Source organism: Nyctereutes procyonoides, unplaced genomic scaffold (assembly GCF_905146905.1).
Source record: "Nyctereutes procyonoides isolate TBG_1078 unplaced genomic scaffold, NYPRO_anot_genome, whole genome shotgun sequence".
Classification (NCBI taxonomy): domain Eukaryota; kingdom Metazoa; phylum Chordata; class Mammalia; order Carnivora; family Canidae; genus Nyctereutes; species Nyctereutes procyonoides.
This window is the reverse complement of record NW_026575144.1, coordinates 17495580-17504325: the sequence shown is the minus strand read 5'-3', so window position 1 is coordinate 17504325 and position 8746 is coordinate 17495580. Positions and strand designations below refer to the sequence as shown.

At 35.4% G+C, this 8746-nt stretch overlaps 1 pseudogene; it reads left to right on the top strand.

Annotated features, from left to right (window-relative positions):
- The first annotated feature begins 573 nt into the window (after window positions 1-573).
- LOC129499123 (tubulin-specific chaperone A-like) lies at window positions 574-896 on the top strand (annotated as a pseudogene).
- The last annotated feature ends 7850 nt before the right edge of the window (window positions 897-8746 follow it).

The following is an 8746-nucleotide window of genomic DNA, read 5'->3' as shown; positions in this document are numbered from 1 at the left end:
AATATAAACACAAAGAAATGGAAATGAATCTGTAATTAACTGCTTAAGTTAAATGAAAACTAAAACAAAAAGAAAGAAGTAAATGGCAACCAAAAACTGACCTTCTTCGAAAAGAGACAGGCACCAAATTTATAACTATATCTATTATGCATATAAAGCCAGCTGGTATATCCTATCATAAAAATACTCATATATTTATAAGATTGTTTCATAGAGTTCCATATACCTGGTAATATTTTCCCTCACATTCCCATTGAAAAGTTTGCCAACAACAAGGTTGTTGATTGCTGCACTCTTTCTTCTTGGTCAATACATAAGTTCTAAGTATGGTCATGGTTATATTTAGATTTTTAATTATTTTTACATATGAAACAAATATGTTCTCCTTTCATGAATTGCATATGACAGTATCTATTGGTCAGAAAAGAACACTTCTAGGGATATTATATGCAAGCAAAAGAGAACATCATTTACTAATTATGTTATTAAATTAGGCCTAATTTAAACAGATAACTATAGATCTTCCTCCACTGTTACCCTAGCTTTCCACCTCTCAATAGTGCTCTAGGGATCATGGCCCATCCTTGCATGAGGCAGATCAAGATCAAAACAGGCATGGTGAAGTGATTGGTCAAAGAAAAAAATGATGTATGAAAAAGAAGCAAAATAACAAGAAGAAAAAATCGAAAAAATGAAAGCTGAATGTGGTGAAAATTATGCCATTAAAAAGCAGGCAGAAATCCTGCAAGAGTCCGGATGATGATCCCAGATTGCCAGCACGGGTTGGAAGCTGCATATACCAATCTTCTGCAGCTACTAGAGAGTGAAAAAGACTTGGAAGAAGCTGAGGAAATAAAGAAGCAATTTTAGTATTGGATTCAGTGAAGTCTGATTAAAGTTTTCATGGGATTAAGCATAGTGAATGAGAATCATGACATTGAATTACCCCAAAGGAGAATGTTTCCAGGTGTTCTTGTTTGCTTGTTTGTTTTGTTTCTTTTCAGCACTCAGAGTAGCTTCACAGAACCCCAAATAGTCCTAAGCAAAGACCAGCGTCTCCCAGAGGGCAATCAGCATTGACCACACCACCTGCAGCTCAGCTACTTGACAAACTAGATTTGAAAAGCTGTGAGAAGTTTGTGCTTCCCCCCCCAGCAGTTGCCAGTCATGGTTTGGGGACAGCTTGATGCATTGTGCTCATGTTTAAGATATATCAGGTGTAATTTGACACAACCAATAAAAGTTTCAGGTTACAAATTAAAGAGTCACTTTTATTAAAATTGTCTCAGAGTTGTGTGTCTTTAAAAGGTAGGTAATCTCAATCGATTAGAGCCAGCATGCTGCAAACTGGAATCTTAATCAAACATTTATTCTATTTCTGGGAACAAAAAGTACTATTGTCCAGATTTACCTACTCAAGTGTCTTGCACACATAAATCTTATCTTTCATATGTATTACAGAAGAGAAGGATGAGAACAGCTAAGTAGCCACAGAAGAAAACTGAAAAATTAAATGTGTAAGTGTGTGGAAGAATATGTTTGTGTATATATATATTAGCATAAAGGTGTGTGCACCAGTATACATATATTCTATGTTGTTCCAGCCAGAGTAATTTTTTGGTATCTTGTTCACCAATGTTCTTAGAACTGCATCTTGGCACCATATTAGATGCTCAGTAAATATCTGATGTCTAAGTATGTGCAAACCTAATGTAAGATCTATTCATATAGATAAATGTGTATGTATCTATGTATATGTGCCAATATATCGATGTACAATGTATGCATAATCCAAGTATGTATGTGTATGTGTACGTACATATATGCAAATGTAAACTAAAACTAAATATTAAATACATCATTAATTCAAAGTAAGTGCAAACCTAATATAAGATTTAGCTATCTGCCGTAGTGAAATATGTTTCACAGCACAGCTAGCAGGGCGCTTCTCAACCTCTTCACTGTTGACATATTGGAGCTGGTAACTCTTTGTTGGAGGGAGCTGCCCCATTGTAGGATGTTCAACAGATCTCTGCCTCTACTTATCAGATACCATAGCACCCCCGCCCCAATTGTGACACCAAAAATGTCCCCATAGCAGGGAGAGAAGATGAGAGTATTCCTCCCAATGTCTTAGGAAGAAACATGCCAAGGAGAAGACATTGGGAGAAATACTCTCATCCTGTCTCCCTGATTTACCTGCACAGGAACCAGCAGCAAGGAACACTCACCTATCTTCTCTAGGGTTTTGTTCCTTTCAAACTTCTGCCAACAGCAGTGAGGGTAGGGGCCACTTTCTGCTCTGCTGTGCAGCAATCCACGTGGGGCAGGGTCTGCCCCTTTACAGGGAAGTTCTGTGATCTTGTAGGGTAAATTCAACTGTGGGATGGTGAGAGTCCTTTATTTTTTTATTTTATTTTTTAATTTTTTGGTGAGAGTCCTTTGGAAAAACCTCGTGTCTGCAGTACTCAGCCACCTTTTCTGATAAAGCTATTGGTAACAAGTGTTCTGTTAGTAATAAGGCTACTGCTTGATTTCCTTCTTTCTGATTCTCCTTATTTTTAAAACTTGTTTCTTACTTGGAAGAAAACATAAAAGTGTTATTTATTTACCCCCTTAGGAAACCCTAAGTTAATGAATTTTTCTCTTGATTTGAACCTAAGCAGAGAAACTGGCAAAATCAGTAATTCCGATATGATGAAGATGAAGTTGAAATTTGGGCATTTAATTCATGTGTAAAAACTGATAATTGCTCCATAAATATTTACTAGATGAGCACACAGAGGCCTGGGATTAGACAAAACGGACGATCAGTACTCCTGTATCTACTGAACCCAAAGTAAAACTATAATTGCCTCGAGTTGTCATTATAGAGATGGTGGGCATGTTGACCAAGCAGAATGTTAATTTAATGAGTAATAGAAAGCTGAGAACCTTGTGCATTAATGAATCTCAGTGCTAAGTTAAGGTGACCAAAATACCTGCATGTTTTTGCATCCCTTAAAAAGCTGAACTGTTTATTTAGCATGGAGCCTGTCATCCGCAAGCACCCAGCTCAACTCTGAGGATGATACTGACAACGTTATTGTTCCAAGAAATGCATTTCCCTTAATCAGATGACCCATTGGATAAACGCTATTTTCTTTCCCTGAAACCTCTGCGTGTTACACAGGTCTAAACAGTGAGTTAATTTAGGATAGAATTATTTTAAGTTTTGATAACCTTGACAGATATGGAACAGATATTTCATGTGTTTTTCAATGCTTCCCAGTAAAAGCAAAACAAGCATTTTCTTCCAACTCATTTTCTTCTTACCTTAAAATCTATAAAATAGTAGTTTTACTATTTTAATTCCTTTATTGTTGATGTTTGGGCAAGTGTTTGTTTCCTCAAAGTTAGTTGAGGCTGAATGACCTATTTAATATTTTTAAAAGCATTTTAGAGAATATTACATAATAGTCACAGTGCACAAGAACAAATATAATAAGACACACACATATATTCATGTATCATTATATAGTAATACATAGATCAACGAATAAATAGCTGTGTACCTCCCACAAAGGTGAAGACATTGATCGTTTCCATTACCACTGATGTGCCTATATTCCTATCTTTGACTTCATTATTTCCCCTTCCCTCCCAGGGAAACCACTACCCTGAATATTATGTTAATATTCCATTACTTTTCATTATGATTTTTAAAAAATATTTTAGTCATTTATTCATGAGAGACACACACAGAGAGAGAGAGAGAGAAAGGCAGAGACACAGGCAGAGGGAGAAGCAGGCTCCACGCAGGGAGCCTGACGTGGGATTCAATCCCGGGTCTCTAGCATCAGGCCCCAGGCCTAAGGCAGGAGCTAAACCACTGAGCCACTCAGGCCGTCCCTCATTATGAATTTTATAGATCTATATCTCTGTTTATTTATTTATATGTATATGTATTTATATTTATTTATATGTATCTATCTAAGTATATGTATATATATGTGTCAATATATAAATGTACAATGTATGTATACTGCAAGTATGTATGTATATCTATACATACATATATACAAATGTAATACTAAAACTAAGTATTAAATACATCATTAATTCTAGGCATATAGACTGTATCCATTATTTCATAGACATATATTTATATATATGCATATATAGAATTAACAATATACTTAGTATTTAGTTTAATGTGCTCTTAACTTCTACATAACATGACCTCTGCAGTGCTTTTTCAGTCAGAAAAATGATTTTCTATGATTAATGCTTTATGATGCATATCACTGTTATTCATTTTATTTACTGAATATATTTTGTTATATGACAAGACCATCATGTATTTTTAAATTGATCTGTTAACGTTTAACAGATATTTCTTGTTTTTGCTATAATGACTTGTGATGATGTGACTACCCCTGAAATCAGCTTTTGGAGCATGTGTGCAAGAGTTTCTCCGTAGATGATATCTAGGAGTAGAAAGTAGATTCAACTTTACAAGAAAGTTGTTTTTCAACATGGTTTTACCAGATATATTTTCAAATTAAGAAATAAGAATTACCATTAAACATCTTATCTCTAAGATTTGGATTTGACAGCTTTTTTTACAATTTTCCTGATCTATTAGATTTAGGATAATATTTTTTGTAGACTCAATATGTATTTCCTAATTAATAGTGAGATTGAACATGCTTATGTGTTTATTCCCATTTGTGTTTGCTCTCCTGCTAAATCCTTCTTGTGCTTTGTCCATTCCTCTATTAGCTGGCTTTTCTTTTCACAACTTAGGCACAAAAGTTTTTAATATATTTTAATTTATACCTCTCATCTGGTTATAAAAATCAAAAGTACCTTCTGATTTTGTATGACATTTTTTTTATGTTTTCATAACATTATGGTATGTATAGCACATTTAAAACAAACTTCAGGTAGCTGAATTTTCAATATTTCTTTAATTTTTTCATGTTTGTGTGTGTCTTGTTAAAGTAAATCTCTACCCTGTAGTCATATATTCTTTTATATAGCTAACAGTTATGAAGTTTTTTCTACATATAAGCCTTTAATTACAGGAAGTATATCTGTGCACATAATACAAAATAAGGATCCATTTTTATTTTGTTCACATATAGAAAAAAATTTGTTCCAGTATCATTTATTAATCATTTCATCTTTGATTGTGCCAAAGCCTCCATGTGTGTGTGGATCTATTGCTTTATTCCATATTCTGTTCTTGGAACAGGTGAAAAAATGGGACAACACCATGGGAAGTGTTGAAGTGAAGACGAGTAAAGAGGGTGTCCATGTAAAAGGACAGCAATACCGATACCAAGAGAGATTGTTTTATACAGGGCAGTTAGTCAAATAAGCAAATATAGTAAGGACAGTAGTAGGTAGGTTTCTCACTGCTGAGAAAGGAGTGATATGTTTGAAAGGGAGCAAACTACAGTGATCACTGTGGTGTTGGAGAGAAGTTGCTAGAGGGATATATTCAAAGATGTGTGTGTTGGATGTGTGTATGCACACACGCGCACACTCCTTTATCAGTGGGCACAGAGCATGCCTCGGTTTAATCTCTACATACCATGCATTGATAAAAGGAACCAGGACTCTTTGAAGAAATGGCTGAATCCATAAAATAGCTCAGAGAATATAACATGAGTGTGGAACATCCTGTGCTGACAAAGAAATGCTCCAATAAGGATGGGAACTTGTCAAAACACACAAAGACCACATTGAAGGGGTCCCTATTGGTAAAATTTGGGAGAACTGGAGCATTGAAAGGAATAATAGTAATTGATTGTAACCCACTGGATAAGGACTGATGTTCCATCCTCTGCCATATGAGATAGGTCAAAAATGTATTTGTGACATAAGCCATTGTCAACAATGGGCCTTGAGACATCATGTCAGAGAATGATTTCCTTATTCCACCAGAAAACAAAAACTAAATCAACAAAGAAAATAATATAAAATATAAAATATTTGTATATTTCCAATACTTAGTAATGAAAATGCTCAAGATAGTAATATCCTCTTGGCTTTGCCAAAACAAGAGGACAGAAGCAACACATACTGTGATGTCTGTGTTAACTATAACATGAATTGCAGTATTTTTGCAAAATGCGCCTAAGGATATGCAGAATAAGGTAAGTGAGCACAAGAACTAAATATATTTTTTGAGAAAGTTAGCAGAGTGCGATGTAATTTTATGAATGCTGTTTTTGTTATACTGTAATATCCATAAGGCTTAAGTACTTTTGCATCTTTCTCACATACCAGGTATCATACCAGGTAAAAGAATGTCTGGGCCTCATTAATCTCACTGATATTTTTAGAACACTAATATTCTAGAAACCAACAGCAGAAAAAAGCACACACATTCTTTTCAAGTGCACATAGTGTGTTCACCACCCTTGACTATATGCTAAGCTATAAAACAAGTCTGGCTGATTGAAACTGAAGGCTGTATGAAGAATATTCTCTGACCCCAGTAGAATTAATAATACCAATAACAGTAAAATAAGTAGCAAAACCACAAGTATTCCCAAACATTTAAAATAATCCATGAATCAAAGATAAAATATAATGAAGAAAACCACAAATATTCCAAACATTTATAAATAATCCATGAATCAAAGACAAAATATAATGAAGAAAAGTATTAAACTATTTTGAACTATGTAACAATGAAAATAAAACATCCACATTTAGGGGCTGCACTAAAAGCTGTGCTTAGAAGATATTTAAAGCTTAAAAGTTTATACTGAAAAAAAAAAAAGAAAAACCTAAAGTCAATGACCAGAGATTACATTTTAAGCAGCTTGGGGGAAAAAAAAGGAAAGCAAATAAGAAGTAATTTGAAGAAAGAGAATATGAAGGTAAGAGCAGAAATAAAATAAGGAACAGACAACAATAAAGATCATGAAAAACTAGGAGCTGGTTCTTTGAAAAGAGCAAGGGAATTTATAAATCCCTGGTTGTGCTGATCAAGAAAAGAGAAAACACAAATCGCTGTATCAGGACTGAAATAGACCATAAACCAGTTTAGTAGGCAAATACTTGAACAGACACTTCAGGAGAGCAAAGGAGAAAGGGAGAAATGCAAATGAAAAGCATAGTGAGAGGTCATTAAGCCTCATTAAGTGACTAAAAGTTGGAAAGACCCGTAGTACCAAGTGTTGGGGAGAATGTGAAGCAGTCATCATGTTTTGCTTCTGGGAGAGTGAACTGGAACATTCACTTTGGCAAGGAGCCTGGCACTCCGTTCAAAGCGAATCACATACACATGCCCAGGGATTCCACGCCCTGACGTTTACCGAAAACAAATCAAAACACATGACCCCCCACCCCCGCAAATACTTAGATGTAAACATTCATAAAGGTTTGATTCAAAATGTCCACAAACTGCACAAGTAACTCAAACATGCATCAAGACTTGAATGGGAAGACAAAATGTCATAGTTTAGCAGTGAGACAGAATGAACTCTTGATGCTCCCAACAGCATCAAGGAAAAGACAAGAGAGCATGTAATTATGAAACTATATATATTTACCACGTTCTGGAACATATAGAACTAAGAATGGAATTTAGATGATAAAACAATAGTGACCTCTGAGCATGGAGTAGGGGAATTGAGTGGAAAGTGGGTAGAGAAGAACATTCTGGAATGAGGTAAAATGATTTATCTCTTTATTGGCCGGTCTTTACAAGAGTGAGCATTAAACTCATCGAGCTGTGTGCTTAAAGTCTGTCCATTTTGTTGTATGAGAATTTCATATCGATTTAAGGAAAAGGCTGAAAAAAATTGCAAATGATTGTAGCGCTTTTAGAGGTCTTTATGGGTTTTTTTTCTTTTTTTAAAAGATATTATTTATTTATTTATTCATAAGAGACACTGAGAGGTAGAGACATAGGCAGAGGGAGAAGCAGCCTCCCAGCAGGGAACTGGTGCAGGACTTGATCCCAGGACCTGGGATCACAACCTGAGCCAAAGGCTAACCGCTGAGCCACCCAGGTGCCCCTGGGTTGTTTTTTTTTTTCTTTTTTCAAATGCAATGTTATATAGACACTTCATATTTGTATCTCAAAGTCAAAAATCCCTTATTCTATTTAGTTTCTGTCCTGTCTCATGTTTGCTGAAAGCAACAGAATAATTTAACATTGTTTTATCAAATTTGGCATTCCAGGTATATTTTAAAGTGGGCAAAGAAATCATGCTAGCACGCTTAACAAAAGACGGGAATAATAGAGGGCATCTGTTGCTGCTCTGGCGAGGCCATTCATAGCTGTAGAATTTGGTGCTGTCTCCAAAAACCTTAATATGGTTTTCAGAATTTTTCGTCCTCAGTGTCCCCAGAAGACCACAGACCCGCAGGAGCTGCCCTCTGCTAATGAAGCTGACTCGAGATGGATGTATAAACCAGTGTCCCCTCTTATTGTATCTGGGAAAACTTTCCAGCAATCAAGTTACTTATGAACAGTGTCAAAAAGAAAAGGAATGCTTTTTTTTTTTTTTTGGCTAGTTTATTTCAACTAGGAAATTACTAATGAAAACAGTTGATATGTTCATGCCTATCTTTCCAGCCTTTTGTATTATGGCAGACTCTTAAACTGCTTAATTCTGTATGAAGATATTATTTTGTTTTTTGTTTGTTTCTTGTTTGTTTGTTTAGAGAGAGGGAGAGCATGAGAGTGGAGGATGTCCGCCCTGTGTGGAACCCCACATGGGGCTGCAACTCATGACCC